Below are 8754 nucleotides of genomic sequence, written 5' to 3' on the forward strand. Positions count from 1 at the left end.
ATTGTTCTTTGCCAACATGGATGGAAGAGGTCTAAGACAGAAGAGACTGAGTATCAATAGTGGCTATTTCTTATACTCTACAGTAATAGATGTTTATACTTTACTGTAATAGATTTTATTTTTATTTTCTTAATTTCTTATACTCTAATAGATTTTATTTTGGTTTACATGTATTTTATGTAATATTTACAGTATTTCAGTTGTCAGCCACAGTTTCAAAATAAGAATCAATGGAATCAATAACATTTGCATCAAAGCATTTCCGATTCTGGATCCAATTCTTTGCAAGAAGGCAAATTTGTCAACAAATGTCACTGGCATGAAAGCTACGTAGAGTAATAGGCTACAATGACAAGCAATGGTGCACTGATTGGCACTGAGTGCTGTATTTTGTATTTTGTTGTCCACTGTGTAATGGTTGATTGGAAGAGCTCATACACTTGTTTGCAGGTTGTGTTGTTTGAAGGCAAAATTTTCTTTTGTTGCATATTTTAAATGTTTTGGCACAGTTAGAGCCTTTTGCAAACAAAATGTGTCATTTTGACCATGAGTGCCACTGTTTCGGCCTGTCTGTTAACTGTTTTGAAAAATGTGGAGTTTGAGTTGACTGCTGTGTCAAAGCAATCAAGAAAAACTGTAATAGCAATGTAGAATTATTGGCTCAAGGGCGCCCTCTATCTACAGTAGTTAAATGTCACTGGCTGTTGTGTATTCATTGCTAGTTATGAGAGACGTGCCCAAGGTGAGTTGCCGAGTGCAGATAATAAACGGGCACATCGCGGCGTAAAGAGCCACTAGTCTCCCGCTCGTCATTCGTCATTCTACACACAACACAGATTCGAGGGGGTTGCTCAAACCAGCCAGTCATAGAAGTACGACTGAGTGTGATTACACAAACATGTGACTTTATGTCAGATTGTTGTGTCTTATGCAGAGAACTGTGTTCAGTGCATTTAAAAAGGGCCATTTTGAATTGTAAAATGTGTGTAAAGCAGAAAATGTGTTTAGACTGTTGGAGACTTGAGAAGAGGTTTTGCTCTCTGTGTGTCAGTTTAAATAATTGTGCTATGCATGTCATTTTAGTGTGTTAGCAATTGGAAAAATTGTAATATCTAATATTTTAATAATAAATAATTCAGAAAGTTTATATCATACATTTTTTGTGTATTTTTACATTTTTCTATATTTATTTGTTACATTTAGTTTTATAAAGTGTGTTCATTTTTATTTTGTGTTTTAGATTTTTATGGTGTGTTTTAGAATGAGTTTGTTTTTTAATAAAATATATTGAAAGCATCACTGTGACTGTCTTTATTTGATTGAGGAAGTAACAGTGTTAAAAAATGAAATAAAATTAAACATAAATATACCCATATAGTGCTTTGGAATTGTGTATCATTATATAATAATATACTATTATTAAGTTCAATTCAACTTTTACCAGTAGCAGCATGTAAAAGTATTATTAGCATAACCTTCACATCATAAGGTCTTATCATCTTGTTTCCGCATAATTTTTCAAAAAAATATTGAATTAAATTTAACATAAAACGGTTAAACAATTTAAATCTAATTACTTTGTGTAATACAGACATGCTGTAGCATAATATTCTGAACTAAATACAGGACATCTTTTGGGGTTAAGGTGGGATTCGAACCCTGTTCTTTTAGAGAGGCTTCCGGTCAGTAATACTTTTTCCTTCTTTTCAAAAAGTAACCACTACACTACGGAAACTCATGAAGGAATTTTAAATATGCATGTCCTTATATTTCTTAAGGAGGACTTTTCATAAGTGTCTAAATAAGGCTAGCAGACGATATATAAAAGTAGTAACAAAAACCGATGTTTCCGTCCAGTTTGGAACCTGATCCAGTTTGGGCCTATTTCGCAGGAAAAGTAGAGATTACCTCCCTTAACTTTTTACCATTCATTCTCTATGGTAGTTCTTATCAGTACGATGTCATATATTTTCGGCCTTAAACGGGATTTTGGTGGCGCTGTTTGCCATTTAAAAGTATCAGGTATGTACATGTACACCGTTCTCTTAATACATCCATGAAGTATACACGCTGCACAAAATATACAGAATATTTACCAAACAGCTTTAAAAAGTAATTTTAGGATTCAATAATTCAGTCAGTTGTAAGCAGTGAAACATAAAGCTCTGCTCAGATCTTATAACACATTTGGATGTGTGATTCTGCCTTTCTTTTCATGTTAAAGCTTCTTCTAAAAGTTGAAAATTATCAGAAATTCACTTTTCACTGTTTTTGCAATGTCAGAATTAAACCTGCAATCTTAGTTCACTACATCTTCAAGTGCATACACACACAAACCTGTTATGTTATGTAAATAGCTGCCAATCACACACACACACACACACACACACACACACACACACACACACACACACACACACACACGAGAGAGAGAGAGAGAGAGAGAGAGAGAGAGAGAGAGAGAGAGAGAGAGACACCACCTTGTCCTCGTGCAGCTGTAGTTTCCTCGCGCACAATCGATCCATCAATCAGCGGAGTGAGACAGCAGAGAGAGAGAGATTCGTGTTTTGACATTTTAAATTTCTTCAAATAACTGAAGGTAAGTTCAGATTCTGAACCAGACTCCACTGAAAAAACGGAGCATTTAAGAAGTAGTCGAGACTTTTAGGAATCAGTGTTTCACGGGACGTTGTTAATAACTTATTTGTGTTATTTTTTTTTTACGTTTTTGATTAATTCGGATTTGATAGTTTAACTAGTAACAGCTGTTTCACGTGAAGTCCACATTTCTTTGAGTCGATAACAGTGCGCTGTTAATGCTTAAACCTCACGTAAGATGACATCAGGGAAAACAAAAGTGTCAATATCTTTTAAATCCGCGCGGCGTGGTGAATTTGATGGTAGCCGAATGAAAGAGTGGAAACTTTGACTTTGTCAATTATCATAAATGTTATTTCTCCCGTTGGTAATTCTTATTGATGAGCCTGAAAACACTAAAATGAGAGATTTATGGATATAGTCTGGCATTGCGCTGCGAACTCAACAATGTAGAAAGAGTTGACTCATATTTCTGTATTGTAAATAGTGTCTAATGGTTTAGTTTATAATGACTATTAATAATAATGTTCTGTAGCACCAGTTACCCCCTTAAATACTAAATACTTTTCCAGGTTAAGGTGGAATAGAATCAGTCATTTAAACAGCTTGATCAATTACACATCCTCAGTCTGGTTGATTGTTTGAATATATATTAGGCTATATAACATTATAATATTTAATTGTCCTTTAATCCTGAAGTGAAACTTAGAAGAACAAGTAGAGTCAACGGACGGACACACATACACACACATAAATACACACACACACACACACACACACACACACACACACACACACACACACACACACACACACACACACACACACACACACACACACACACACACACACACACACACACACACACACACGCACATATATATCCAATCACAGCTCTGTAAACATATGGTCTGTGTGATTTTACGTGTCAGAGAGGAGAGTAAAGTTCTCTCATTAACCAGTTTATTAAACCACTCAAACAGTGACACAAAGAACATTATCATTATTATTAGATGGGTTGCAATGTCTCACTGAAAATAAAATGTACACAAATGCAAAATGCATGCAAATGCAAAAGCCCATTGATTAGAAACATAGATTCATTTTACTCCATGATATATGCTAACTATTTCTGCTTTGCTCTTCCATCCATCCATCCATCCATCCATCCATCAATCTGTCCAGATGAATAATGAGAACCCTCCTCCGTACTCGGACCCCGGCTACCCTGCAGGTTTGTCACAGTTTATAAAGGAAATATTAGTATTATTGTGAAGTTTTCTTATCAAAACAACTATTCAATTCAGTCAAATCTATAAGGATAATAATAGAGTGTTAAAATATGATAATATCAACAACTTTATTCAGAAAATATTATGACTTGGGAGAGGAAACGGGTGTTCATGTTCCACCAAAGATCCTATACTAAAGATTTTGCACATATACATTTGCATTTCAAGCAGCGCCTATGGTATGAAACGGTCCACACTTCCTGCGTTACGGCGTCATGTTACCGTTACCGTGTGGATCGGATCATGTGACCTTTGGTTTTCTCTCCGCAGCGTTCAGCTCTCAGATGGCAGCCTTCCCCGGATCGCCGCACCAGGTACCCAGCATGCACTGCTGCAGCTTCCTGTCTGGACAGGAAACATGAACATTTTAAACACTTTTTAAAGATATAAAAGGATTACATTTTTCACAATGTTGATTTGTGATATTCTCACGTTGCACAAAGGCAGTGATAGTCAACTGTAAGTACATGTATACATATATAAGTACATGTATATAAGTACATGTATACATATAATACTGTATGTATAAAAATACATGTGTACATATATATACTCTATGTATATAAGTACATGTATACATATACTGTATATACTGTATGTATATAAATACATGTATACATATACATACTGCATGTATATAAGTACATGTATACATATATATACTGCATGTATATAAGTACATGTATTTCTGAAATCACCCTTTAAAATCTGCATATGTTTTTAATTATGGTATGTAACAGCGAAGCCCCACCCCTTCCTGTGTCCACCACTGGACTTTATTTTAGTAAAAATGTGTCCGGTAGTGAACGGGGAGAGACCAGTAATGTTTAGATCCTGTTTGAATTGTGTCAGAAACTTCATCTGTGTAATTGACATCTTTCTATTTCTTATTCAATGTTACCATGGAACAACAACACCACCCACAGGTGTCTCCTCAGCAGACATTCGCTCAGACCTACACAGATGGAGGAGACCACAACCTCCTCATAGGACCACCGGGGCAATTGGGGCAACAGGGGCAACCGTGGCAACCGGGGCAACCAGGACAACAGGGACAACAGGGGCAACCGTGGCAACCGGGGCAACAGGGGCAACAGGGGCAACTGGGGCAACCGTGGCAACCGGGGCAACCGGGGAAACTGGGGAAAGCGGAGAAACCGGGGCCCTGCCTGAATCAGCCCGGGTACCAGGGGATCCAGGAGGTGCCCCCCAGAGAGCAGCCAAAACACCCAGGTAGGTCAGAGAGTCCCAAACTAGATATTTATACGTAGAGACCACCTCCGGCTTGGGAATTTCAGCAGGGAGGAGAATTTTGACGTGAACACCGCAACGTTAAAGGAGGCGTAACGCTATGAATGGCCGCTGTTCGGTGCTGATGTTTACGGTAAGCGTATTGTCTCACTTCCGGTGCTCCCGTGTCACGGACGCTAGTTTGCTGCTCCAGCAAAAACTTACTCAATTCTGCTTTATTGTTTAATTTAGGTAATTCAGGTTGCTCAAATAAGTCCCTTAAGACTCTCCAGCTGATCCAGAATGCTGCAGTGCATGTTCTGACAAGAACTAAAATTCTTCGGCCAGCGAAATTTTGCCTCTGGGGGCGGGGGGTGAAAACAACACGCAAGACCGCAACAGAACACCGGCTGCTAGGCAGCTAGCAGAGAGGGTTGAAGCTAGGTAGCATAGATAGCTAGCAGGTAGTTTGCTAGCAAGCTATCGTTGCTATCGTAGCTAGGGCGGTAAAAATGCACAGCAGCAAACCATCGGTAAAATGTTAGCTCATAAATGCTCTGGTAACCTGGCTATGTAGCTTAGCTGCCTTGCTATGCTTACAATGAAATCCAATGTCCGAACATGCTAGTGATTGGCCTGTCAGCTACCTGAAACGTTTGAGTGTTTAAAGGTCCCATGGCATGAAAATTTCACTTTATGAGGCTTTTTAACATGAATATGCGTTCCCCCAGCCTGCCTATGGTCCCCCAGTGGCTAGAAATGGCGATAGGTGTAAACCGAGCCCTGGGTATCCTGCTCTGCCTTTAAGAAAATGAAAGCTCAGATGGGCCAATCTGGAATCTCCTCATTAGATCATAAGGAGCAAGGTTACCTCTTCTTTCTCTGCTTTGCAATCAGGGCGAATTTTGTCTCCATTCAACCTCAATGAGAGCGAAGCGAAATTTCGCTGTGTGGAAACCTACCGTTACTTGTGGTTGCTAGAGTCTCTAAATGTAGAGTGGGAGCCAGAGCCTTCAGCTATCAGGCTCCTCTCCTGTGGAACCAGCTCCCAGTCTGGGTCCGGGGGGCAGACACAGTCACCACATTTAAGAGTAAATTTAAAACTCTCCTCTTTGATGAAGCTTATATTTAGGGAGTGAGGAGCTGCAGCGTTTGCCTAGACCGGCGGGGCAGGGTGTATAGCCGCAGACACGGTACCCCTTCTCTTCTCTGCTTCTCGACGCAGTTAGGAAACAAGAATGAGCTAATTAATATTAACATAAGTTGTCGATTTTGAAGATGTCGATTTTAAAGTCATGTTAAAACTATTTCCCTTTTTTCTCCGCAGCGTTAATCTCTCAGCCGGCAGCCTTCCAGACATACCAGGTACCCAGCATGCACTGCTGCAGCTTCCTGTCTGGACAGGAAACATGAAACTTTTAAACACTTTCTCTTTTTATTCAAGATATAAAAGGATTACATTTTTCATAATATTGATTCAGTATACAAATATTCATGTATATATGTAAAAATATATGACTGTCTGTCTGTCTGTCTATGTGTCTGTCTGTCTGTCCAGATGAATAGTGGCAATGGCGGTGGTGGCTATAGTGGCAGCGGTGGTGGCGCTGGCGGTGTTGGCAGATGCGGCGGCGGCGGTGGCGGCGGTGGCGGCGGCGGTGGTGGAGGCGGTGGTGGAGGCGGCGGTGGTGGCAGAGGCGGAGGCGGTGGCGGTGCTGGCGGTGCTGGCGGTGCTGGCGGTGCTGGCGGCGGTAGTAGCAGCTGGATTGGCAGGGTTGGCGGTGGCAAAGGTGGCGGCAAAGGTGGCGGCAAAGGTGGCGGCAAAGGTGGCGGCAAAGGTGGCGACGGCGGCGGCGGTCGTGATGGCGGCAAAGGTGGCGATGGCGGCAGCGATGGCAATGGTGGCAATGGTGGCAATGGTGGCAAAGGTGGCGATGGCAGCAAAGGTGGTGATGGTGACAGTGGCGGTAACTTTACAGACATAATTTGGCTAAAACTGACATTTGGATATTGGACTTGGTAACAAAATTCTTGCTGGACACGTAACGTCTCTCTCTCTCTCTCTCTCTCTCAGTTGTCCTGGCCAAGCCGAATCATAGAGGACGTAACGTTGGCGACGCTAAGCGCTCGTGCATCTTGGGCTGCTGCCATCTCTATTGTTTTTAAGAATTTGAATAAAAAATATGAAATACGAGTGTGTCATAATGTGTCTCAGTCCTCAGTTCAATGATATCGTGTCGCGAAATGATTATTTATTATCACTGAGAGAATTCTTTGATTTGACAGAAAAAAGTTGGAATATTTTGAGAAAAAAAAGACAAAAAATTAGGAACAAGTCGGAATATTTTTTTAAATATTGGGACTATTAGGGACCTCAAGTAAAAGCCATTCAATGGACCGAGTGGAAAATGGATTTACAATATGGGAAATGTAATACAAAATGCAGATGAACACCAACTAAACACCAACTAATGAGCAATCTCAAGAAGTGGCCAAGTCATATCATACAAAAAACAGTGGTGAGTGTTATAACTTGTATCTGTAATAAATCTAAGGGCAGAGTGTTAGATCGAATCTAGGGGTTTTATCGTTGATGATTTATATTTATGTCTATAAATCAGATCTCCATAATCAAAAACGGGCAAGAGTAGCTTCCACAATTAATTTTTTGCAAGATATAGGGAAGCAGGATTTGTTTCTGTACAAAAAGCCAACCTTCTAGTGCAGCTTTTAGACAAGATTATCATTATGACATTTAGGGCTCTATTTTGCAACCGGCGCAGCGCAAAGCCTGACGCAGTTGTCAACTTCCCGTCCAGCGCCCACGTCATTTAAATAGCAAATGCACCTGCGCCCATCTGTGGCCCATGGGTGTGCTGGTCTTACAGGGAGGTGTATTATTGTCATAATAGCAATGCTCCAAGGTCCAAACACGCCTGGCTTTTAAAGGGAATGGGAGATGACACTCTGATTGGTTTATTGCATCTCACGCCCAAAACACACCTATGAATTAATGAAGACATTAAGTACAACCCTTTTGAACCATGCGCCCGGTGCACGGACCCTTTTTTCTGCCGTCAAACTAGCAAAAGTGGATTTGTACACACCCTAAACACACCTACGCCAGGCGCTTCACACGTGCGCTTAGATCATTAAAATAGGGCCCAGAATGACAATCTTTGATCAATCCATATAACAAGGTACTCGTACTCAGAGACCCTTTCAATATTTGTAAATAACATAAATTTAGTCTTATCTGCATTTAGAATTTTTTTCTTAAAGAAATGCAGCTTGCAGTCTTTTAGTAGCTAGTTGTATAGAATCAGCTACACAATAGACAATGGTGTCATCAGAATAAACATTTTTTTGCGCAAAAGAAATATAATTTATGTATAAGCTAAAAAAGAACAGGACCCAGAATGGTTTGTATGGACTAAACCAGTGGTTCTCAAGCTTTTTTCAATAATGTTCCCCCTTATATGAACAGTGTTTTTAAGCCATGTACCCCCTAACCAGGGCAAATAATTTTTGGTAGAAAAAAAAAGTCTATATAAAGAGGAACAATACAGCGATGTCAGCGATAGATTTACTAAACAACAGCCTTGTGCCTGGAAGACATTTAAATGCTGATGGA

The 8754-nt window shown here is 40.1% G+C and overlaps 1 long non-coding RNA gene across 1 annotated transcript; it reads left to right on the forward strand.

Annotated features, from left to right (window-relative positions):
• Nucleotides 1–6853: 6853 nt before the first annotated feature.
• On the forward strand, nt 6854–7314 carry LOC116040313. The gene is made up of 2 exons (XR_004102640.2): nt 6854–7066; nt 7195–7314. It is a non-coding gene; the product is annotated as an uncharacterized LOC116040313 (long non-coding RNA).
• Nucleotides 7315–8754: the final 1440 nt, after the last annotated feature.

The sequence above is a fragment of the Sander lucioperca genome, chromosome 19 (assembly GCF_008315115.2).
Source record: "Sander lucioperca isolate FBNREF2018 chromosome 19, SLUC_FBN_1.2, whole genome shotgun sequence".
Taxonomy (NCBI): domain Eukaryota; kingdom Metazoa; phylum Chordata; class Actinopteri; order Perciformes; family Percidae; genus Sander; species Sander lucioperca.